The sequence below is a fragment of the Castanea sativa genome, chromosome 4, assembly GCF_040712315.1.
Source record: "Castanea sativa cultivar Marrone di Chiusa Pesio chromosome 4, ASM4071231v1".
Lineage (NCBI taxonomy): Eukaryota > Viridiplantae > Streptophyta > Magnoliopsida > Fagales > Fagaceae > Castanea > Castanea sativa.
In genome coordinates this window covers 33,671,780-33,696,681 of record NC_134016.1, presented here as the reverse complement: position 1 = coordinate 33,696,681, position 24,902 = coordinate 33,671,780, and the positions used below count along the sequence as shown (strand labels likewise).

The 24,902-nt window shown below is 37.3% G+C and overlaps 1 pseudogene; it reads right to left on the bottom strand.

Moving 5' to 3' along the window:
- Window positions 1–1,476: 1,476 nt before the first annotated feature.
- LOC142632752 (cytosolic sulfotransferase 18-like) lies at window positions 1,477–23,944 on the bottom strand (annotated as a pseudogene).
- Window positions 23,945–24,902: the final 958 nt, after the last annotated feature.

The window sequence follows — 24,902 nt, the reverse complement described above, 5'->3', positions numbered from 1 at the left end:
TGTTTCTTATGCGATACAAATATGTATTTTTCCAACATAAATAGGCTCTCCTATTCCAATTAGATTTACACAAACCTTGGGCTTTTCTAGTCCTATAAGGATTATGTAAACCCATAAACAAATAGCTTTTAGGAATCAAGACATTGCAGGCTATATTAGAAATCCCGTAAGCTCGATAGATCGAGAGGTATCAAGACAGGTATTGAGCTTTAATAAATCTCAATCGATCAAAAAATATCAAGGAGGTATCGGGACCTGCATTTTCAGCTTTTCTTGAGCAGTTCTTGAGTAATCTCCATATCTTTAATGTAATCACTTGTAATGATCATCTTGAACCTACTTAGATTTACCCAAATACAAGTAAAATACATTTTGTCATAAGATATGCTAATTACATAAAAATATGAACCTAACAACCCCTAATAAAACACTCCTTCACAAAAGAACTCAAATGCCTTGTCAAAGTCAGCATCTTCGCTTGTTGAGGAATCCACACCCTTAAAACTTGCATTACGAAGAAAGTGCCATAGAAATACAAACGTATCCTTAGGAGCTCTACATGAATATATTATTTTTCACCTAGAATCTATTATAGATTTTGGCAAAGAAGGGTCAGGAACATGTGTATGGTGTACCTATAAGTAGGGTGTTTTGATTCCAGTGAAATGAATTGTGAGCTAGACTGGTTCTGTATACCTATAAAGCAATGTTATACCAGTTCAATATTTTTTAATTGAATGCGAATTTTAACAAATTCACCATTATATTATATTATTTCTTCTTATATTATCTGTGCTTGAAAAAATTTAAGGTTGTCAAAAATTAATAAACATGTTATCAATCAATTGTTTAAATTTAAGTTTTTGTAGTTCAAAATAATGTATAAAAGATAAGTTTAAGGTTTGAATCATAAATAACATCCGATTGGCATGTAAATTGGAACGCATGTTAAGAACATAGAGAATGTGTAATCCAAAAGTGAAATTTTAAAAAAATTAATCTGATAAAAAAGTTATTAGGTAGTGTAATTTTGCCTAGAGTTACACTAGGTGTAACTTGAACCCAATCCTACACACACATATATACACACACACACACACACATATAGGTAACATTACACCACCCAATAAATTTTTATCAGATTAATTTTTTTTTTTTTAAAGTTATTAGGTGCATTATCATTCATATTTTCACAAAACAAAAAAGGGAAAAAACAACATTGACATTAGCTAATGATAATTGAAGGTACATAGTGCTTTATCATACTATAATTATTGGACATTATGGGTGAGGGGGAACTCAAAAAAACACATGAAGAGGGAGCACACATGTGGTGTGTAGCAGCCACACCTTATTTACAAGAAAATATAATGTTCTTATGAGGAAAAAAGATACCTAATATTTGTTTTCTTGTCTAGATTTACAATATGGATGGTAAAACGCATGGTGCACATAGGCCATAAAACGAGTGCAAACTCATATACACTCATTCAAACTAGAACCTCTTAATTTTTGCTTCGTTATTTGGTCAAGACATGATGCCATTATAGGTGTAAGATAATTATTCCAATCTCTGACTTCACCTTTCTTAGAAAATAGGATTATTTTGAATTACGACAAGAGGAAGACAAAGTCTTCCATTTTTATTCACCTCCAAATTGCTCAAACTCTCAAACTAGCTAGGTTTACAATCTTTTGGACCATGCTCTTAACTTCTTCATCTAAGGAGAAAAACTAACCCATAAATTCAGTCATTTGCTTTACGTAAAATAGGGTGTCAATCTTCAATTCTTCATATTTCAAAGGGGAAATTACAGTAAACTCACATGTGGTTTGACGTGTTTTCACTTTGCTCACCTATGGTTTAAAACTTAACACTTTGCCCACCTGAGCTTCAATCCATTTGCTCTTTGTTACCCACCTCACCCTCAGACGTTAAAAAAACACATTTTTAATACAAATCACAACATAACACAAATCAAATCACGAACCTTTGAAATCTTTCCTCACGAGCCCTAGAATCATGAAAAATCCTTGTATTGAGCCGGGGTTTTGTTTTTTCTGACCGTGTTGCATAAAACTTTCATATTCCTAGACATTCTGACTTTGGGTTGTCTTGAGGCATTGAATATTCAAAGATACAGCAAGCCAAGTACAAATTTGTGCTTTATGTGTTTTAGGCTTTCACCTTTAGATGCTAGCTTTGATTCACAAGAAATTTGGTCAGAAGTTGATAAGAGATGTCTTCTTAGAGTAGAAATTACTCAGATTCAAGTGGGAATATGTGTACATATGAGACTTGTGTGCTGAGAACAAGTCTGACAGCGGATAATTTTAGGAGAAGGTTTCTGAGTTGTAGCCGATATAAGGTAAGTATATTTTTTTAGTTAATCTAGATGACTCAAGTGAGTTTGGAGCGTGATATGTTCAATTCAATTTATGAACAGGTTGGTCCCAAGTGCCCATTCTTTCATTGGATTGATAATCCCACTTGTATGCATGGGAATGAAGCTACCTATTTGGTGCAACAAAAGCTGGATTTACTGTGGAGTGAGCTGCAACTTGCAAATGAAACGGAAAGAACGGCTACCCAGACAGCAGCAGAAGGCACCCAAATGGCAGAAATTGCTCAAAAAAAAGGTAGCAAAACCTACTAAGAGTGAGAGAAAGTTTCGAGCTTCCTCTATTAAAGCCAAGGAGATAGTAGTGAGAGCTTTAGAGCAAGAGAGAAAGTGTAGAATTGCACTAATTCTATCATGGTCTTTTTTTGTTTTGGTTATGTTTTTTTCTTGTTTTGGCTCAAGTGAGAATGTTGGAATGATGAGATTGAGTCTGCCTGGTGGGTTGCAATGTAAAAGTAGGTCCTTAATTGGCCAATGTTGGCTTAAAGCCACTTTGTATTGTAATAGAACTATGTTAGATGCTGTTGGCTTGAAGCCACTTTATAATATAAGTTTTTGTAAGATAAAGTGTTATTTATGTTAGATGTTGTTGGTGTTTTTGTTTAAAGTGAATTGGCAACTTGTGTCTTGAGGTTTTTTTGGATGTTGTGAACTGTGTTGGATGCTGTAACTTGTTTAAAGTGCAGAATTGTGTCAAGTATTTGTGTAGAAAGTGCATTGTGTGAAGATAATTGTATTGAAACTGTGTTGCTTAAAGTGGTTGTGTTGAAAGTGCATGACAACCATCTGTCAACTTGCAAGAAAAGACAACAAATGCACACATAAGCCTTCTATATTCAACACATACACCTGCTATCAATGACGGACCTATCATGGGGCTTGGGTGGAGGGGAGGGGGCTATGGCCCCCCTCAATTTTTGAAAAAATATATATGAGTATATAAATTTACACAAAATTTTAGATCTTGACCCTTAATATTTATTCTTGGCCCCCCTCCCACAAAAGTTTTACAAATTGACAAATGAAAACCAAAAAAAAAAAAATTTATTTGACCATTTCTTTAGCCCAGTTGTTCCAAGAACACCAAGATAAACCTTTAGGTAAACCAAAACACCAACAAACAATTCACAAATCTAGATAATAATGAAAACCTTTAGAAAAATCCAAATTACCAACAAACAAATAACATATCTGGTCTATAACAACAACAAAATAATAATAAACAATTACAAATCACAAATCCCTTACCAAATAAATTACAAACGCTCCAGCCTTCTTCCTTGGGTCCATTGGTGACTCGACAATTGGCTGAGGTATCGTTTTTTGATCACTGTCTTCTCTAATCTGATCTTCCCCCTTTTTGCTCTCTCTCTCTCTCTCTCTCTCTCTCTCTCTCTCTCTCTCTCTCTCTCTCTCTCTCTCTCTCTCTCTCTCTCTCTTTGTGTGATTATTGTGTCTGCTTTGATGAGTTTTCTAAACTTCTCTCTATTTTATTACTATAGTAGTATTTTTTTTTTTTTTACATTGTTGTGGGCTTTATGACATTTAGACTTGTTCTTATCTGTATATGTGAAAAGAACTTAAAAAGGAAAATAAAATGAAAGTTTATTTCTGGCTGTTACAAATTGATGGAAAACAATTCTCCAAAAAAAAAAAAAAAATTTGATGAAAAACATTTATTATGTATTTATTTAGTATGTGTATAACTTGCCCCTTATCATTTTTTATTTTTTTTTTGGAAAGAAAAGATAGACTTACTCCTTATCATTTGATTGCTTGAGAGCTGTCGTTATTATCATTAGATTTTTGGATATGCAACTTTTGAAATATCTCTCCTCTTATGCTATTAATTAGCCAATATTTTAGCAGATATATTGATTTAGTAGTTGATATGGGTTTAAACTTTAAATTGTATTTATTAATATATAGCATTATAAAAGGTTGGGTATAGAATAATATGAAAAGAATAAAACCAAATTTTTAAGTATTTAAAATGTTAAATACATAATTATAATAGTTATGATGTCACCATTTTGACTAAAAAACCAAGAACTACTCATTTTTTATTCTTTGTCCAATCCAATTTTTAAAACTATAATAAATTCCTATAGTTACTATGACTTTAATTTGATTTGTAGATTATGGGAAAGTATAGTTTTTTTCAAAAAGCAATTGAAAAACCAATAATGATACTGTCACCTTGCCTTCTCTAGCATTGATATCCCAATTTCTATAATCCTCAAACAAAAGACTTTGGCCGACCCTGACCCCCCTAAGTTCAAGTCCTAGTTCAGTCCCTGCCTGCTGTATTCAATAAACCTATTGTATTCAATATATACACACATAAACTTGCTATGTTTAACTGTAATAATCAATCACATGACAACAACTAGTCAAAATAATAATTTTGAACACCTGCCATTAAGTTGGGAAATTGTATACACATTTACAATGGCATTAAATATTGTCTTTCATCAACCCACAGTCAATATAAGACATTTGGTACAACAACTACAAAAAAGTTGCACCTGCCCTTGTTTACAAAACTTACAAAAATAACACAAACCCCAACAGATGTTTTAACAACATATATAACCAACAATTGTCTACCCTACCATTGTTTACAAAATATATTTAACCCTAACACCTATCATATTACCCTAACACTAAATATATATATAGCAACAATCTTCTTCACATAAGCTTTATTTACTGCTCTTGCCTCTCCTCCCATAGCTGTCCTTTCGACCTCTTGTGTTACATTTTTGTGTCTTTGCTGCATCACTCTTTCCTCTGAAAGTAGCTCATCTGGTAGTAAGTAGTTTTGTAGGTTACAAAGTACAAGAATTTAGATGTTAGCTACCAGTATCATAGATTTATGAATAAAACATCAAACATAAAACTACAGTACCTGATGATGGTGCTCTAGTGTCCCATGTTTCTGTAGGGGTGTGTGGTGCTAGCTGGCTTGAAGAGAACCAAGGAGCTCCTCTAATTGTGTACCTGAAGTCTGCAGAATACCACTGAGTTGGTTGTTGTGACCAAGGAGTCTAACCAAGTGGCTGTGACCCTGCTGTCTGGTTGGATGAGGCCATAGTATAAGGCTAATGAGTTGGTGGGAGCTGAGATGATGCTAAGGCCTGAGATTAGGATGGGGCTTGGGATGAAGATTGGGTTTGGAATCATTGTCTGCATGGGGCTTGGGATGAAAATTTACCTTTCTGCACTCTCTTTCTCCTCTCCCATGGTGTTTCACTAGTGACATTGGTCTTGCATCCCCTTGCATTGTGCCCTTCCTTTTGACACCTCCCACACTTAACTGGCTTGTTTGCTCTAGACACCTTGTAAGGGTTCCTTCGCTCATCAGCATCCCTATTTCTTTTTATGAGTGGCCTGCCAGGTGGCTTATAGATAGTAAGTGCAACAGGAGCAGGTTGGCCACTTGAGATCCACTCAAACTAGCCAAGCATAAGAGGTATGGGTGTTCTGTATGTCTCCACATAAGTATCTTTGTAGTAGCATGAATGGGTGTAATCCTCTGGTTTCTCACGATTCACATAAATGGTTGCAACTCCATGCTTGCAAGGGATGCCTGTCAAGTCTCATACTCTACAACTGTATGTCTTCCTTACCAAGTCCACCACATGCCTCTCCCTCTCATTGTCAACTTCATACACAAGCCTCCCAAATGGCATTGCACAGAAGCCCTTAGACTCTACTTTCATCTTCTCCAACTTGTCATGTATGCTTGGACACAACTTGCCACCATACCTTTCTATGCTAGTCCTCTTTATGTACAGTATGCTCATAAGCCTAACCCTAATCCATTCCAGCATTGATAATATTAGCTTGTCTCTAGGCTTCACAATCATAGAGTTAAAACTCTCATTCAAATTGTTTACTAGAAAATCTATTAAAGCCCCAGGAGAAAAGTGGGATTTGGTCCACTGTGCAGGATCTATAAATGCAAAATACTTCCAAGCTTCTTCATCCCAACTCTTAAAATACTGCATCCCCTTCTCAAATTCTCTAACTGATGGTATGCCAGCACACCTCTACAGTATACTCTTCAACTCCATGCACTTGTGATTAACCTTGAAGTTTTTGTATATGTGCTTCACCCAATACTCGTGCTCTACAATTGGGAATAGAGTCTCCATTGCAGGGATAAGGCCTTGAGTATTGCAAGAAAGGAAGCAAGTTAGCGAGTAACCAAGTAAGCATTCAATATGAAATCACAAGCAAGTAATAAACATGAGCAATATGATAATATGTTTATCCTGTCACTGATGAATAACAAATTAAGATCATCTAGCCTACCAATGTCATCTGCAAATTGCTCCAAGAACCAGATCCCATGCTCAACCACAACCATTGCCACTAGAAATATATTGTCATTTCCATCCTTGGCAATGGCAAATAGTAATTGCTCACCAAAACTACCCTTCAAGTGGCATCCATCCAGCCTAACAAATGGTCTACAACCACCTAGAAACCCTAGCTTCTGAGCATTGTACCTAATGCGCTTCCTTTTAAACTTGGGTTGTGCATTCTCATCTTCCATCTCTGTTTGCAGTTGTTGATGCCCAATTTTTTGATCTGTACCCAAAAGCCCAAATGGAGGAAGGCCCAATGAAAAGCAAGGCCCACCAAGAAGACCAAAGAGCAAGAGAGGTCCAAAGAAAGAAATACAAGGGAAAGTGATCTACAGTAGAATACAAATCTGCCGCAGAATACATCTTTACTGCAGAATACAGTTCTCTAGCAGAATGGCTTCGGCAGATAAAGACAAATTGATCCCAAGACCCTTTTGATCCAGTCAACATTATTTGACCCACAAAGGCCCAAATCCTTTTGTATAAAAAATATAGGCGTGAAAACTGATATGAAGAAGCACAAAAAAAAGAAACAAGGAACACCAGGAAGTGTCAGCAGTAGAAATCATGTGAAAGAAAGAAAAGCCAAACCAAAGAAAATGACAAACGTAGCAAGAAACCCATGAAGAAATAAGACAAAAAAACATGCAGCAGAACGAAACAAAACTAATTTGCTACGACAGAAACGGCGTGAGAACGAAAGGAGACAAAAATAAAAGACAATGGAGCAAGCACAGAAGGGCCGGAGCACCACCAACCTGTACCCAGCCAATACAAGAGAGACGGGCCCACAGTCAACGGGATTTAGAGGGTGTGGTTTGGTGGTGGGGAGAAAAGGGGTTCTATATTTGGTTTCCTGCCATGACTTCTTTTGGGAATATACCTTGTTGGAATGGTATCTTACCCAAAATAAGTAATAGATGGTTGGGACCATCTGATGCATGCCATAGAGCTAGGTAGTGAGGTAGCACAATCCTTATCCATTTGAAACTAGAGATAGAGGTATACAACAAGAACAAACAAAATGGAATTTAGTCATGAAATGAGTAATGGTGCAGCAAACATGTACTGAGAAATGACAGTAGTCAGGGCAACCAATGGGTTGGTGGGTAGTCCTAAAGGGATGCTTATAAGAAACCAAAAACAATTGGTGAAGCCCTAGGGGTAAAAGGGAGAAATCCCATTGAATTAGCTCACTATAAAAGAAGGAGGTAGTCATGGATGAAAAATGGGACCGAATGGGGAAGCACCTAAAGGGAGGAGGGATCCAATAAAGGAAGCACCTAAGGGAAAAAACCCAAGTGAGAAAAACAACCCACGACAAGAGAGCAATAAGAAACTAAGAGTAAAAAGAACGGAGTGAAAGAAAGAAAGTGGTAAAAAGAAGAGAGAAAACACGACAAGAATAGGGTCATGCATCAATAGACCATCTTTTCCCTCCCTTTTAGCAAACCCACTCTTTGAAGTCTCCAAAAGTAATAGCTAGTGGTCATTTAGGCATATTCTCCAAAATGCACAACTTTGATGGCAAAAGCTTATGACAAGGTTGTTCAAGTTGGGGTTTGGGTTCCTTCTTGGTTTCTTATTCCATGGGAAGATTCAATACTTGATTTCGATTACAAATATATTTGATTTCTCTCATTATAACTTATATCTGCCATATTTAGTCATTCTGTTGTAGCACGTTTTTATCACGTTTGCTGCATCAGTTGTCCTGCTGTGGTATCTTTACTTGCTGTACTAGTTATTCTGCTATAGTAACTTTTTATTATATTTACCATGTTAGCTATTATACTATCTAAAGCTTTCCTGCTAAAGCTTTCTTCTTTATTTATTATTACTTATTTTACTTTCAACACAAACTAATCATTATCCTGCCATAAGTATATATATACATATATCTTGTTTCTCATGTTCTGCAAAATGTATTTTATAGATGTATATGTGAATACGTATAAGTATATTTACGAATATGTGTATGTATATATTTAAGAATATGCTAACCCATGTAAGCTAACATTTGCTTGATTGGTATTTTCTTTGGGTTTTAGATTTGTTTATGTGCAAGAAGTAGAAAAGTATTTCTGAAGTAGAAAAGTATTTCTGCAGTAAAAAATGAAGAGTAGTCATTCACATTATAGAAGACTTTAATGCACGGCAGAAGGCTTTAATACACGGCAGAAGGCTTTAACGTACGACAGACAGCTTTACTGCACGACAGAAGGCTTTACTGCATCACAAAAAGCTTTAATGCATAGCAGAAAGTTTTACTGCACAGCAAATAGTTTTACTGCATAGCAAAAAAGACAGACCTGTGGTAGAATCTGGAGAAAAGTTCTTTCTGTAGATGAAACATAGGATATGCCCACTTTGCAGCGTCTTCCCTTGGACTTGGATTCAATGTTTGTGCATAAACTTGCAGCGGCAGAATGGTACTTTGGAGCCCATTCCGCAAAGCGCCAGGCCCGACTTCCTTCTTAGAAAAAGCCTAGACTAAGCGTTTTCAAATAACATCAAGACGCGTGTCTAAGGTATAAGAAACGTAAAAAGAACCATCGACATTTTTGGTGACTCCATTGGGGAGTCGGGATCAAGATGGGGAGAATGAGATATTTCTTCTCCGCGAACATGTTTCCAAGTCCATACCAAAGCAAGACGCGGATGTTCTTAAACCGTCCAAGTTATACTCTCATGAAAGTTTCCAAAACATCACAACGGTACCATAGTGGAATTCTATGGTGGAGTATCACGACAACATTACAGCAAAATGGTGTTGTGGAATTTTATTGCAGAATATTGCAGCAACGTTACAGCAGGATAGTACTGTAACAGAATTCTATGGCAGAATATTGCAGCAACGTTACAGCAGGACAGTACCATAGCAGAAATTTGTAGCAGAACACAACAAAATTAAAACAGAGTAGTATCATGAACAAAATGCTATGGTAGAATATTGCAGCAGAATGTTGTGGTAGAATATCACAATGCTATAGTAAGAGTTCAATGGCATTGCATCTAAACATAGTGGCAAAATATCACTACAACACCATAGAGTTCTACAGCAGAAATATCCTAAGAACTCTACAATAGAAGGCCTTCACAATATTTGGTCCTATCCTTTAAATGCTAATTGTTCTCCTTGTCATGCATGTGAGACATGTGGCAAGCCACTTATTCAAACATGTAAAACCAAAACTTCCACCAGTTTTTGCTCTTATTTCTTTTGAGGAAATACTAGAAGCTTTCTAAACTCTCTCCATCTCCACCTTTAACTCCAGCATTTAGAAGAGAAAAATCTCTTCATTCCCTCACAAGGTTTCAATCATTTTTTTCATGCTAGTGATTCTAGCTCTACTTCCCATCATTACTACACTGTGGCGAATAAATTTTTCCTCTATGAAGTATCCTTCAGCAAACTTTTCCATAAGTGCAAAATGTCCTTCTGCAGAAATTTCGTAGCAGAAAGTATAGATCCTTCGGCAGATTGTTCACAGTAGAATCTGCTGAAAGTGCAGAATGTTCGTCCACAGAATATTTTATAGCAGAAAATTTCAGAAGCCAGAATGTAGATGTCTTTGCAAATTATTTATAGCAAAATTTGTTGAATTCCAGAATGTTCATCGGTAGAATATCTCGCAGCAGAATCTCAGAAATGGAAAATATTCATTGGCAGAATATTTTGTAGCAAAATCCCAAAAATGCAAAATGTTCATTGGCAAAATATTTCATAGCAGAAAGTTTCAGAAGACAAAGTGCAGATCCTTCAGCAGACTGTTCACAGCAGCATCTGCTGAATTTCAAAAATGCAGAATGCTCATCTACAGAATATTGTGGCAGAAAGTTTCAGAAGCCAAAGTGCAGATATCTCAGTAGAATATTCACAGCAGAATGTTTTGTAGCAAATTTTTTTATTAAAGTCCAGTAGGTCTTTTCGCTGAATATCCTACCACAAAATTCAGCATCAAATTCTTAAACTTTCTAAGTGCAACCACAAATCCAATGTGATTTTTCTTCTACAACAAGAGTAACCATTGCCCCATAAAGAATTCATGGGAACACCGACAGTGTGAAGATGTGTAAAAGGGTAATGGACGATTCTGCTACAGCAAGAAATTCAAGTCTAGATTTTATTCAACAAATTTGAGACGTGTTCTCAAAGTAAGAGAGGTGCATACAAAGCCTTTCATATTCACTTTTGCTAAATCAATCTTTTGCTACTACATCAAAAAATATATCAGTATCAATGAAGGGAGGAAGGAGAAGTAATCGATTTGGCGATATCGAAACATTCGCTTTCAACCAAAGAATACATTGAAGGCATGTGACAGGGTGGTGAAGTGTCCAAATTAAATCCAGACCTTGGAATGAAGCCAACCACTCAATTATTGCGTACTCTCCATAAAGAAGCCCAAATCTACAAGCTGCTTGGAAACTGCTCTTTGTCCATTATCGGGTCTAGCAAACCGATTCAACGACCTTGAAGAGTTGAGAAGTTTTCTTTGAAGCACCTCAAAGGATTTATACCTAGAGTGGCATTAATGATCATGATCTTTATGATATTTCTAAGAAAGAATTTATCAAATCACTTGTACTACAAACTATGCAAGTCCACCAGCACTCTTCAAGTCATGGAGCTCATTGATGCCCACGTCTCATCCTAGAAGAACTTTGCAACAGTGATAAACTCAAAGATCCTTCTTTTAGCTTGTGTACAAGAGGGAAATAGCAGAAACAATTGCTCATAGACATTCTACCGTGAATAGAGTTGCTTATCTTATTGCTACAGAAAATTATTACGTGGTTTTTATTGAAGGCATTCTGCTACAAGGGCATTTTGCCACAGGAATAAAGAAGCATGCTGTCCCAGGAAGATGTTGGCACGTTATGGGAAAATTCTACATTAGAAGCCTCTACTCTTGGCTATTACTAGCCAACCATGAAGCAAGAGACGTAGCAAGCTCTATCTAAATATGCCTATACTCAAAGTAAATGAAGAGGAAACCCAAGAAATATGGGTCTTAGTAGAAAATGCCAGCAAAAAGGTCGTGGACGTGAATTCTTGGCTAGAAGCTAGCAAAGGAACCATGGTTGTGCGTTCTTGGCAGAAGCCCGTAATGGGGGCTACACTCAATTAAACCCGCAAATGAGTCATGATCGCAAGTTTTTGGAAAGAATCTGCAGAAAAGCTATAGCCACAATCATATGTAGCATAAAATACATTGGAAGCAATTGTGCTTGCAGAGGAACGAAGCCAAAGCAGCTTGGGAAAATGCATGAACCACATGATGGAGCATCAACACCAAGAGAAAGTGATATCAAGCTCATCTAGTTGTCTCACATGCTGGGGGCTAAAGCTCATTCTGCAGCAAATATGGGAAGCCTTCTGCTGAAAGCTAAGGGATTATTCTCGTATGCTGGGGGCTGTCTCGTTCTGCAAAAAAATTTGGGAAGCCTTCTACAGAAAGGTAAGGACTCATCCAGTTGTCTCACATGTTGGGGGCTAAGGCCCATTCTGCAGCAAATTTGGAAAGGCTTCTGCAAAGCGCTTAGAGCATCAATATGTACCAGCAACATTACCTACTATGTTATAAGCATTGATTGTGGCCTTTCAACAAGTATACATTCATCCGCCACTTGATCTGCAGCAACTTCAAACTTCATGATATGACATAGTGCAACACCCATTCAATTTGTTGCAACCTACCATGGTCAAGTAACATTCCAATCTGTGATGACGTAGCAACAACATCTATCTTCTACAAAAGCTTAGTGTGTTGCGTGGTTCAAGAAAGCTCAGAGGAGGAGAGTAATGAAGTGAAAAACAAAGAAGTTGTGGCAGAAAATGATGTACAGGTTGTGGCAGAAAATAAATTTAAGGAAATTAACCTGGGGTCGGACCCATAAGAACCAAGACCCATCTCAATTAGCTCAAGACTGTGAGAAAAGGAGAAATCAGAATTAATACTGTTGCTGAAAGAATTCAATATGTCTTCGCATGGGATTACAATGAATGTGGGCTAGTAGTGCATACATTGAATGTGGACCCCGAGGCCAAGCCAGTGGCCCAACCTGCCAGGGTATTCCCCACTAAGATAGAAGGGCAAATAGTCAAGGAGGTACAAAAATTGTTGGCCGTAGGATTCATTAAGCCCATTCAACACCCGCGCTGGCTATCCAAGATAGTGCCAATGAAGAAGAAGAATGGGAAAATAAGGTGTTACGTGGATTTTAGAATTCTCAATAGAGTTTGCCTAAAGGACGAATTCCCACTACTGAACATGGATCTACTGATAGATTCTGGGGTAGGGAGCACTATGTTTTCATTCATGGACAAATTCAGTGGGTACAATCAGATCAAAATGGCACAAAAGGATGCAAAAAAAAAAAACTGCTTTCAGAACACCCATAGGCAACTTCTACTATATTGTGATGCATTTTGGGTTGAAAAATGCAGGTGCAACTTATCAACGGACAATGACGGCTATATTCCATGACATGATGCATCAGGTTCAGGAGGATTATGTGGATGACATAGTGGTGAAATCAAAGAAGCGAGAAGAGCACGCCCAAGTTTTGAGAAGGGTATTTGAGAGATGTAGGGCTTTCAAACTAAGGATGAACCCCCAAAGTGTGCATTTGGAGTGCTTTTCTGGGAAATTCGTGGCTTTCCTGGTTCACAGCAGAGGAATAGACGTAGCCCAGCCAAAGCTACAGCCATAGCAACCATGAAACCACCAGCCACAATGAAGGAGTTAAAAAGTTTCTTGGGAAAAGTCTCATACATCCAGAGACTTATCCCCAGATTGGCATTAATTATTGCCGCTTTTGCCAGATTACTCAAGAAGGGGCAAAGCTTTTAGTGGAAAGAAGCACAGCAGATAGCCTTCAAAAGATTGCAGCAGATCATGATGAACCTTCCTACTATGCAAGCCCCAGTCTGCAAAAAAACCATTGTTACTCTACCTAGCCACCAACTCGTATGCCATAGGTGCATTGATTGCCCAAGAAGATGGAGGTGGCATAGAGCAACCGGTTTACTACATCAATCGTGCCTTAAAGGATATAGAAACTCATTACCCAAGGACAGAAAGGGCATGTTTGGCCATAGTATATGCCTCGCAAAGACTACGCCATTATTTCCAGGCCTACGAAGTATGGCTGATGACTAGGTCTCATGCAATCAAAGCTTTGTTGCGGCAGCCAATTCTTTCTAGCAGAATATCCTAGTGGTTGTTACAATTGTCACAATACGACTTAAAAGCAGGAACGCCCAAGGCAGTAAAGAGCCAAGCTATAGCAGACTTGCTAGCACAATTCCTGAGAGAAGAAGAATTCCTACTAGATGACGAGGTCCCAGGATAAGTAGCTATGGCAGAAGAAGTCAAAGAGTAATGGGTGATGAAGTTTAATGGGTCTTCTACCACCCAATTAGGAGTGAGAGTGGTTTTGTATCATGAAGAAGACAAGGCCATGGTGCTTTCATTTAAATTAGAATTCCCTTGTTTAAACAACATAGCAAAATATGAGGCCTACCTAACTTGGATAGCCACGACCCTAGAAATGGGGATCAAGCATTTGAAAGTAATGGGTGATTCGAACCTAGTGGTCTGCCAGGCCAAGGAAAGCTTCTCCTTGAAGGAACCCAGCTTAGCCCTGTATAGAACAATGGCCTAAAAGATGGAGGAAAAGTTCTTAACTTTTGAGATAGCATGCCCCAAGGAACGAGAACTAGTACGGGGATGCATTGGCTGCGTTAGGTTCACAAATAATTTTTGAAGGAGATATCACCAGGATAGAAGTCAGCAAGAGGAGGGAGTCTATTATGGAGATGTTAAAGAAAGGTTCCAAGAGGAACAATGTGAAGAAGATTGGAGGATTCCTATAAAGGAAGCTTTGACAGAGGGAGAAGATACGGCAGAAACATATGTAAAGGTGAACTAACAAGCACTATAGTAGAAAATAAATGCTCTTCATGAGACTTTAAGGCTTCAGGAGTGCTCCGCAGAAAGCTGAATGACAAAGGAACTCACAGTAGGAACAAAAGGTGGAAATCAATGATGAAGTCCAAGCATCTCTCTAGTAACGCATTCAATGGCAGACCACCTTCCACAAGAATTGGAAAGACACTACCAAGCTTAGCAACATGAGAAAAAAGAATTAAGAGAAATAAGATCTGCGGAAGACTACAACAAAGTTAAGAGATTTAGTTCACAACAACATCTATGCCTTTTCATCAAAAAGGCAGTGATATTCTCACCAACAGCGGCTGTGGCAGAATGACAAGAAGAATATGTTAAAGAAGAAAAACAAAAGCAAACACGGAGGAATTAATAGTTGCTGTGGTAAAATGACAAAGAAAATGTTTAGAAGGTGAAGATTTCTCATGAAAGCATCCTCATTTCCCTTCGAAAAATATCTGTAGTGGCACCACTTGTAGGCGCCTTAAAATGAGTGGCAAACTCAGTCACTTCTATGGAAAGATCAATTTTGCAGCAAAAGTAGAATTTATGGCAGAATCAGAAACAGCCTGCAATACAAACAGCAAAGGCCCAGCATCCTTCTCCATAAAAAAATTCACCTCGATGAAGAATATATGTGTTCTTCAACACAATAGAAAAATATTATCAACAAATGAAAGAGTACTCTACTATGATGAGGGCTTGCAATGTTAGCTCTACGCTTTATTTTAAGCAAAAGAAATGAAGATGCGTGAATGCAAAGGGAAGAAGAAGGCACAAGAAAAGGGAGCAAAGCCACCCTTTGATCTACACACTTAGAGGAAGCTTTTCTCTTGTGAAAGAACTCTACTTGAAGAAAGTGATGTGGCAGAGCAATTTTGATGAAATTCTTTTCAGTTGTTGGCTTAGATGTGAAGGTAGTAGAGGACAACACTTTCTTTATTTTTGGAGAATGAATGAAGCCCGAAGTGAAGCAACCTTAGGTGGCTAAAAGAAAAGAAAAATGAAGACCATAAGAAGGATCCTCGCTCCACAAAGTGCTATTTGCAAAGTTGGCAAGAGAAAGAAGAGTCAAAGAATCCAAAGAGCCAATTTTGAACATTCTACAGAGATGTAGAACATCATAATGAAGAACAACCCAACAAGGAAGGAATCCACGACATCTGTGTCTTCTGACCATTCTTAGAGAGCAACTACGCTTATGGAAGAATGAAGAGATGATACTAAGGAATAAGTGGGGAAAGTAAGTTAGCTGAAGCAATCAAGCCTAATTCTTCTGCCACAGAATCTGCTATAGCCTTCACTTCCTACAGTATAGATGCTGCTCTAGCAGAAGCAAAGTAAGAGGTGCATTAACGTAGGGAAATAAGTGCATGTATTGCAGCAGAAAGTGTCTACATATTCCGCAGAAGCAGAAAAATGAGTGTTTATCTCTACAAAAGCAAAGAAATGAGTACCATTGTATAAGTCCAAGATCACAAGGAATTTCCAAGAAGCAAACCAAGAAACAAGCAGAGGAATGATGAAGAAGAGAAGGATGCACACATCATCATTATCGACAATCCCATTGAGTGAGGGTAGTGTTAATGCCTACTTTGGCAAGGATACCCAATATTAGGAAGAAGCCCAACAATATGGGAAGAAACAAGTTAGTAAATTGAGAAGAAAACCATTAAGCTCGAATAGTATGAATAATGAATCATAGGCCTAGAAAATAGCAAATGGGCCTCAAAGAAAGCAAGCGGGCCTAAAGGAGCTCAGAGAAAGAAGTAGTAAACCCATGGGCATTATGAGAAATAAAAAGCAAGCAAGAATGGGCCAAAGAGGCAAAAAGTAATGAATTAAGTGACTAAGGGGTTGATGGAAAGCCCATGAACCCCAAAAGTAAAGGATGTGGTAATTTGGGCCAAGGAAGCCTAAAAGACTTAGCAAAGGCTCGTGGGAGTAAAGAATTGGAATGGGTCAAGGATGCCCAAAAGAATAGAATGGGACGAAGGAGCCTGAATGGGACAAAGGAGCCCGAATGGGACAAAATAGCCCAAAAGCGATGAAATGGGCCAAGGATGCCCAAAAGAATAAAATGGGACAAAGGAGCCCGAAAATAATGAAACGGATCGAGGATGCCTAAAAGAATAAAATGGGACAAAGAAGCCCGAGAGCGACAAAATGGAATGTAGCAGAAAGAAAGCATGAGTACAAGCCCAATGATAGTACTGGGCTACTGGAATGTAGCAGAAGGAAAGCATACAGCACGCCCAAAAGAGGCCCAGCAGGCACGAGTCAAATAATAACATACAGGCAATCAGCAGAAACAATCGAGCTAAAGAAAGGGTCATAAATTTGTAGAAAGAAAGAGAACGACTCTCCTAAGGAGAGTAGAGATTGAAACAGTAGGCACGCGAAGAAAAAAAGAGAAGCATTCGCATATGAGTTGTGAAACAACCCACGAAAGAAAACTGCATAAGTTTTCGCATATGAATTGCAAGAGCAATCCATATGATCAGGGGGCTGAATGTTGATGCCCAATTTTTTGATCTGTAACCAAAAGCCCAAAGGAAGGACCAATGAAAAGCAAGGCCCAAAAGCCCACCAAGAAGACCAAAGAGCAAGAGAGGTCCAAAGAAAGAAATGCAAGGGAAAGCGATCTGTAACAGAATACAAATCTACCGCAAAATACAGCTTTGCCATAGAATACAATTCTCTAGCAGATTGGCTTCGGCAGATAAAGACAAATTAGGCCCAAGACTCTTTTGATCTAGTCAACATTATTTGACCCACAAAGGCCCAAATCCTTTTGTATTAAAAAGATAGGCGTGAAAACTGATATGAAAAAGCACAATGAAAAGAAATAAGGAACAGCAGGAAGTGTCAGCAGCAGGAATCACGTGAAGGAAATAAAAGCCAAACCAAAGAAAATGACAAATGCAGCAGGAAACGCATGAAGAAATAAGACAAAAAACACGTAGCAGACCGAAACAAAACTAATCTGTTACGGCAGAAACATCATGGGAACAATAGGAGACAAAAATAGAAGACAATAGAGCAAGCACAGAAGGGCTAGAGCACCACCAACTGGTACCCAGCCAATACAAGAGAGGTGGGCCCACAATCAACGGGATTCAAATGGTGTGGTTTGGTGGTGGAGGGGAAAAGGGGGTCTATATTTGGTTTCTTGCCATGACTTCTTTTGGGAATATACCTTACTGGGATGGTATCTTACCCAAAAGAAGTAATAGATGGTTGGGACCATCTGATGCATGCCATAGAGCTAGGTAGTGAGGTAGCCCAATCCTTATCCATTTGAACCAAGAGGTAGAGTTATACAACAAGAACAAACAAAATGAAATTTTGTCGTAAAATGAGTAGTAGTGCAGCAAACATGTACTAAGCAATGACAGTAGTCAGGGCAACCAATGGGTTGGTGGGTAGTCCTAAAAGGATGCCCATAACAAATCAAAAATAGTTGGTGAAGTCCTAGGGGTAAAAAGGAGAAATCCCATTGAATTAGCTCACTATAAAAGGAGGAGGAGGTAGCCATGGATGAAAAGGGGGACTGAATGGGGAAGCACCTAAAGGGAGGAGGGACCCAATAGAAGAAGCACTTAAGGGAAAAAACCCAAGTGAGAAAAACAACCCACTGCAAGAGAGTAGTAAGAAACTAAGAGTAAAAAGAACTGAGAGAAAGAAAGAAAGTGGTAAAAAGAAGAGAGAAAACACGGCAGAAATAGGGGCATGCATCAATAGACCATCTTTTCCCTCCCTTTTAGCAAACCCACTCTTTGAAGTCTCCAAAAGTAATAGCTAGCAGCCATTTAGGCCTATTCTCCAAAATGCACAACTTTGATGGTAGAAGCCTATGACAAGGTTGTTCAAGTTGGGGTTTGGATTCCTTCTTGGTTTCTTATTCTATGGGAAGATTCAATACTTGATTTCAATTACAAATATATTTGATTTCTCTCATTATAACTTACATCTGCCGTATTTAGTCATTCTGCTGTAGCACGTTTTTATCATGTTTGCTGCATCAGTTGTCCTGCTATGGTATCTTTACTTGCTGTACTAGTTATTCTGCTGTAGTAAATTTTTATTATATTTACTGTGTTAGCTATTATACTATCTAAACCTTTCCTGTCGAAGCTTTCTTCTTTATTTGTTATTACTTGTTTTACTTTTGACACAAACTAATCATTACCCTACCATAAGTATATATATATACATATATCTTGTTTCTCATGTTCTACAAAATGTATTTTATAGATGTATATGTGAATACGTATAAGTATATTTACGAATGTGTATATGTATATATTTTAGAAAATGCTAACCCATGTAAGCTAAAACTTGCTTGATTGGTATTTTCTTTAGGTTTTAGATTTGTTTATGTGCAAGAAGTAGAAAAGTATTTCTGCAGTAAAAAATGAAGAGTAGTCACTCACATTGCAGAAGGCTTAATTGCACAGTAGAAGGCTTTAACGCACGGCAAACAACTTTACTGCACGGCAGAAGGCTTTAATGCATGGCAGAAAGCTTTACTGTACAGCAGAAAGCTTTAATACGCGGCAGAAAACTTTACTGCATAGCAGAAAAGCTAGACCTGTGGCAAAAACTGGAGAAAATTTCTTTCTGCGGATGAAACAAAGAATATGCCCACTTTGCAGCGTCTTCCCTTGAACTTTGGAGCCCATTCCGCGGAGCGCCAAGCCCAACTTCCTTCTTAGAAAAAGACTAGACTAAGCATTGTCCTAACATCAAGACGCGTGTCTAAGGTACAAGAAACGTAAAAAGAACCCTCGACAGCAGTATCACCTTGCTTTCAATATTTGTCCTCCTTATCATTTCTGCATAATCTCTCAGTAGGCCTATTAAGACTCTTCATTCCCAGTGATCAAACCCTAGCTACCTTTCTTGATCTATACACTTGACTAAAACTTAACTAAAATATGCTGCATAACATGGTGCTTAACACCTGAGACCTCCCAATTAGGGTTTTTACTAAAGTCTTCCAAATGCCTATTTGCCACATATGCTTATGTAACTTGCCCATATTGAAATGATAGAGGGCAAGTACACTCAGGATTAAGTTTCTTAATCTTAAATGTGCAGTCTCCAATCGCCATTGAGGCATAACATCTCCATCCACAATTATTCTTACAATGTATAGAATTCGTCTTCTTCTCATTCAACTTCCACTTGATATCAATGTGATGCTGAATCACATACTCCCTCAAAGCCTTCCTAAAAACCTTGGAGTTTGGAAATTTCATCCTTTTACCAACTGAACATTTGTCATATCAGTCTTCTCATTGAATTCTAGGTTGCCAAACCTCTACTCATCATCAGAACCATCCATACTTGCAATATTATCCTCTAGTGCTGGTTCAACACACTCTCTAAATCTATGTTTGGAGGTGGAACAGTGCTTGGTTGAGGTGTATCTGTGTTTGGCTGAGGTGCATCAATGGTTGATTGAGGTGGATCATTGTTAGGCTCAAATGGATCACTGGGAGGTGGAGAAGACTCACCAAAAACATCATCACCAAAGTCTTCTCCTTCTAAACCTTCATTCAACCAATCAAACTCCTCTTTTAGCCCCACACTAGCATCACCCCCCTTTAGCAACCTTTTCACCAACCCTTTAACCAACCCCTCCATCTATCCCTCCTCCAAACCCTTCAAGAACTTCAACTGCAAGTGGAGTATAACCACTTTCCACATACAGTATGATAGTGTCTCTTAGCCCTTCTTCATGAAGCTTACACATAGGCACCACATTTGTATTATCATGTATGAGTCTCAAGTCTTCTACCCCCACACTAGCATTAGCCCCTTTAGCAACCCCTCTACCAACCCTTTCACCAACCCCTCCATATATCCCTCCTCCAAAACCTTCAGGAACTTCAACTGCAAGTGGAGTATGACCGTTTTCCACATACAGTATGATGGTGTCTCTTAGCCCTCTTTCATGAAGCTTACACATAGGCACCACATTTGTATTATCATGTATAAGCCTCAAGTCTTGCTCTAAGTTGCCCCCAACAGCTAAATAATGAAACCTAGATAGTTCAGCAATCCCCAATTCCTCACATATACCTTTTATCTCAAAATAACTAAGCCTATCAGGATCGTTATACACTATTTCAACTTTCCCATCAAAGTATTCTAAACTTAGATTCCACAGAAAAGTACCCCCATAATGAACCTCGAATTTCACTTCCTTATCATCCATCTACAATAACAAATCACCATTTTGCACGTAAACAATTAAAGAATTGTAAACAACAGACATAAAGAATAAACACTTGTATGTATCTGTTTTGCTTTTAGAAGGCAACACACACATCAAAGGGACCTTATTTTCTACTTTGCTTTTTTTTTTTTTTTTCTGTTTTACTAATAAGCACATGCAAACACTAAAATTAAAACCCAATAGATTCGTAGGGTCCACAGTGAGACACAATGACCACGACAAACAAAATGCCCATAAACAAACACAAATCCAAACCACAAGTGGTCACATTTTTCACAAACACAACCAATATTCTCAATAAATTACATGTAACATTGACTAATTGCTCAAAAAAAATTATAAAATCCAAACAAACCCAAATAAAAATAGTTCGAAAACCCAAAAAATGACTGATTTATTATTTGAATTTGAGTCCCTCGAACAACCCGTTGCTCATCTTAGTTTATTCTTGCAACACGATTTCAATATCAGATGCAGATGAGAATTTTTGTGATTCTAGGGCTCGTGAGGAAAGATTTCAAAGGGTTCATGGTTTTGATCTGTGTTATGTTGTGATTTGTATTAAAAATGTGTTTTTCTAACATCTGAGGGTGAGGTAGGTAACAGAGAGCAAACGAATTGAAGCTCAATTGGGCAAAGTGTTAAGTTTTAAACCACAGGTAGGCAAAGTAAAAACAGGCCAAACCATAGGTAGATTTACTGTAATTTCCCCTATTTCAAAAAGAGTACTTTTTCAAGTGAATTTAGACTTGCTTTCCAATACCCTAATAAATGATCCCAATATGGTCCAAAAGGAGAGACTCCTTCACAAAACAACTCAAATGCATCCTCAAAGCAAAATTGTTCTTTGCAACATTGTTCCTTGCAACAAGAAACCACAACTTTAGGACTCATCTTACAAATAGTGCCACAAAGATACAAATGCATCCTTAGGATCTCTACATATATAAATAGTTTTACAACTAAAATATCTTATAGATGATGTCACATTTGCATAAATGGCAACCTTTTATTGGTTAGAGGAAAGACCATTTCAACAATCCTCCTAGTGAACCTAATAATTTCTCAATATGGTGGGTTTAGCCATTTGGAAAGCAACCCAATGTAAAAATTACTAAATTTGGAATGGAGGGCCTACGAGAGTAAAGAGACTACCCCATTAAAATCAAATCCCTATCTCATTTCATCACTCAGTTACTTTGGCATGTCTGCTGACTCTGGTTCCTTACACTAGCGGCTTTGCATGAGAATAATGCTAAAAAAGGCATATATACAGTTGCCAAAAAAATTATATGTTAAACTAATCTATTGTGACTACCCTAATAAAAATGTTGAACACCTTGACTTGAAAATTACAAAAAGTTGAATTCAACAAAAATAAGAATAATGCTACATTCACAATATTTTCACAATAATTTTACAACAAATCCAATGTGGTAAGCTGTTACTGATTCTAATTTGGGCTCAATACTGATATTATTTTTTTACCCACCAATAACAGCTTTTTGCATAAGATTTAGGTTGTGTTTGGGAACAAATTATGAAGCCAGCTTATTTTACTATTTAGCTTATTTTTGTTACTATTCATGGGTCCTATTGCACTTTTTGGTACTATTTATGGATCTCACTATAATATTTCAACTACCTTTTACTTTTATCTACAATACTTTCAGCAAAAAGTTTTCAGTTTTAACTAAATAAGTCGTTCCCAAACGAACCCTTATTGTAAAAATATTGTGGGTATAGCGTTACTCCAAAATTAATTCTGTCCTCCAAACATAATATCCTTAATCTCTTTTATTAAATTTTTTTAAAAAAAAACTTAAATAATAACAATAAATTTAGCCCAAATAACAACAAACATAAATCAAACAAAAACAAGATAAGATTAAACAACAACAAGTGATCTAGTTATTCAACCAAAAGCCTACTATAAAACAAAAAGATAAAAATCGTTAAACATTCAAATTTGTAGTTTGGTCATCCTATTCAATAAAAATAATCTCTAATTTCATTTTTCCTTAAAAAAATAGTGCGAAGAAAAATATTGTGGTTATCAATCCTCCTTGATGGTGATGACAGTTATATTCTTTTTTACTTTGAAGTCACAACAATTTTACTCTCCTTAGTGACTTGACTCACAATTGTAGCAAATATTCAAGTTATTGCTTTGTTAAATTTAGTATAATTTAAATTTCTTACTAACCCACCCTAAAAAAATTTTAAGAACCGCGACTGATTCCTTACAAACTGATCAAATCCCAGCCATTTTCTTTTACCCCTTCTCGCCATTTAGATTGCCTTTTCTCTCACTTGCGAATCTTTGGTCTCTGCATTGCGTGTGGTGGAGTTTTTAGCTTTAATAGATATACTCCTTCACAAAAGAACTCAAACCCCTGTTCCAAATCAAGATCTTCCATGCTTGAAGGTTCTGCGTATTTGTGGCTGACCCTACGAGAATAAAGCTATAGAGAAACAAATACTTTATAATGGATTTTGGTAAAGAGGGAATATTTGTAGCCACAAAGTGGATTGTCTAGATTAAAATTTGGAGGGCTGAGTGAGAGAATTTCTACTTTCAAGATCGTGTCATAATGGCAAAACTTAGGGCCTTAAGCCATGTTGTGCCAGATTATTGTAGACAATTCCCTAGTGAAGAAAGTGTCATAAATATACAAATTCATCCTTAAGATCTCTACATATAAAAATAATTTTACACCTAGAATCTATTATAGAGGGAACATGCATCTACAAGTGCGGTGTCTAGTTTCCGTTGTAATGAGTAGTTACGGACTAGATTACTCTCCAAGGAGAGTACGCAATCAGGTGGCATTGTTGTGCGTAAAGAATTTGTAGAATCATCAAAACTTGATCATGTTACGATGGTAAAAAACAAGATAAAATGATGTTGTTGGGTTTAGGCTTAAAATGTTGGTAACAAACAGAGCGTTGATTTACCATTGATCAAAGACGATGGATGGAGCGTGCATTAATACTTAAAAGCAGGGAGCATATAGATATGCATGGGATATATATATATATATATATATATATATATAGTAGCCATTATCTTTCTACTGCTTTCCAAGGTCGTTAAGGAGTTTGAAGACACACCAAAACGGGATCGTAGTGCCATAATAGTAAAACATAGGGCCTTAAACCAAGTAAGTGGGTTTTTATGTCAAACCTATAGTCTTCTTTATGATTACTTTTTGGACAAAAGTTTATTTTGGAAAGACAGGATTCCATTGGTAGAAGTAATGTAAAAAGCAAAACTAGCTTGAAAGATATTGGAGATGGTATGTCTGGAATTGGATGGGTTTTTGGATGGCTGGTTGAGATCATCATATGGTGCATTTTAAGGCCTCACTAATCACTTCACAGGACAAGTGGACTCGAGTGGAGACCTCTCATTCAATGAGAATTTAGCTGTCGTTTCATAAATACGCACATGTTCAGCTACCGGCATGAAGAACAACTACTACGTATCACCAAAGGAAAAGGCAAAAAGAAAACAGAGAGAGAGAGAGAGAGCACTAGTCATTGTCAGTAGAACAGCTTTAAGTCATTTCAGAAATAAAACCATGAATTGTGAGACACATTTACAAATTACAAGTCACAGAATTTTTTTTTTTGGGCAGAAATTCGACTTTCATTAAACTATCTAGAGAAAATAGAGGTTTTTCTCAACCTCTCATGGTACAAGCCCATATTTTCATAAAATAAATGCATGCAAATGTCCACAAGAACTATAAAAAATAATAAGGTTTTGACAAAGTGTCAATTATTTCCTAGCTAAGGCATCTGTGTACTAGTTAGTTAGATGGTAGTAGTGATTCATCTTTATTTGAGAAATTTGACTAATAAGAATCCTGCAGTCTATACTGAAAAAGGAATTATGTAAATTACAATTGTACTC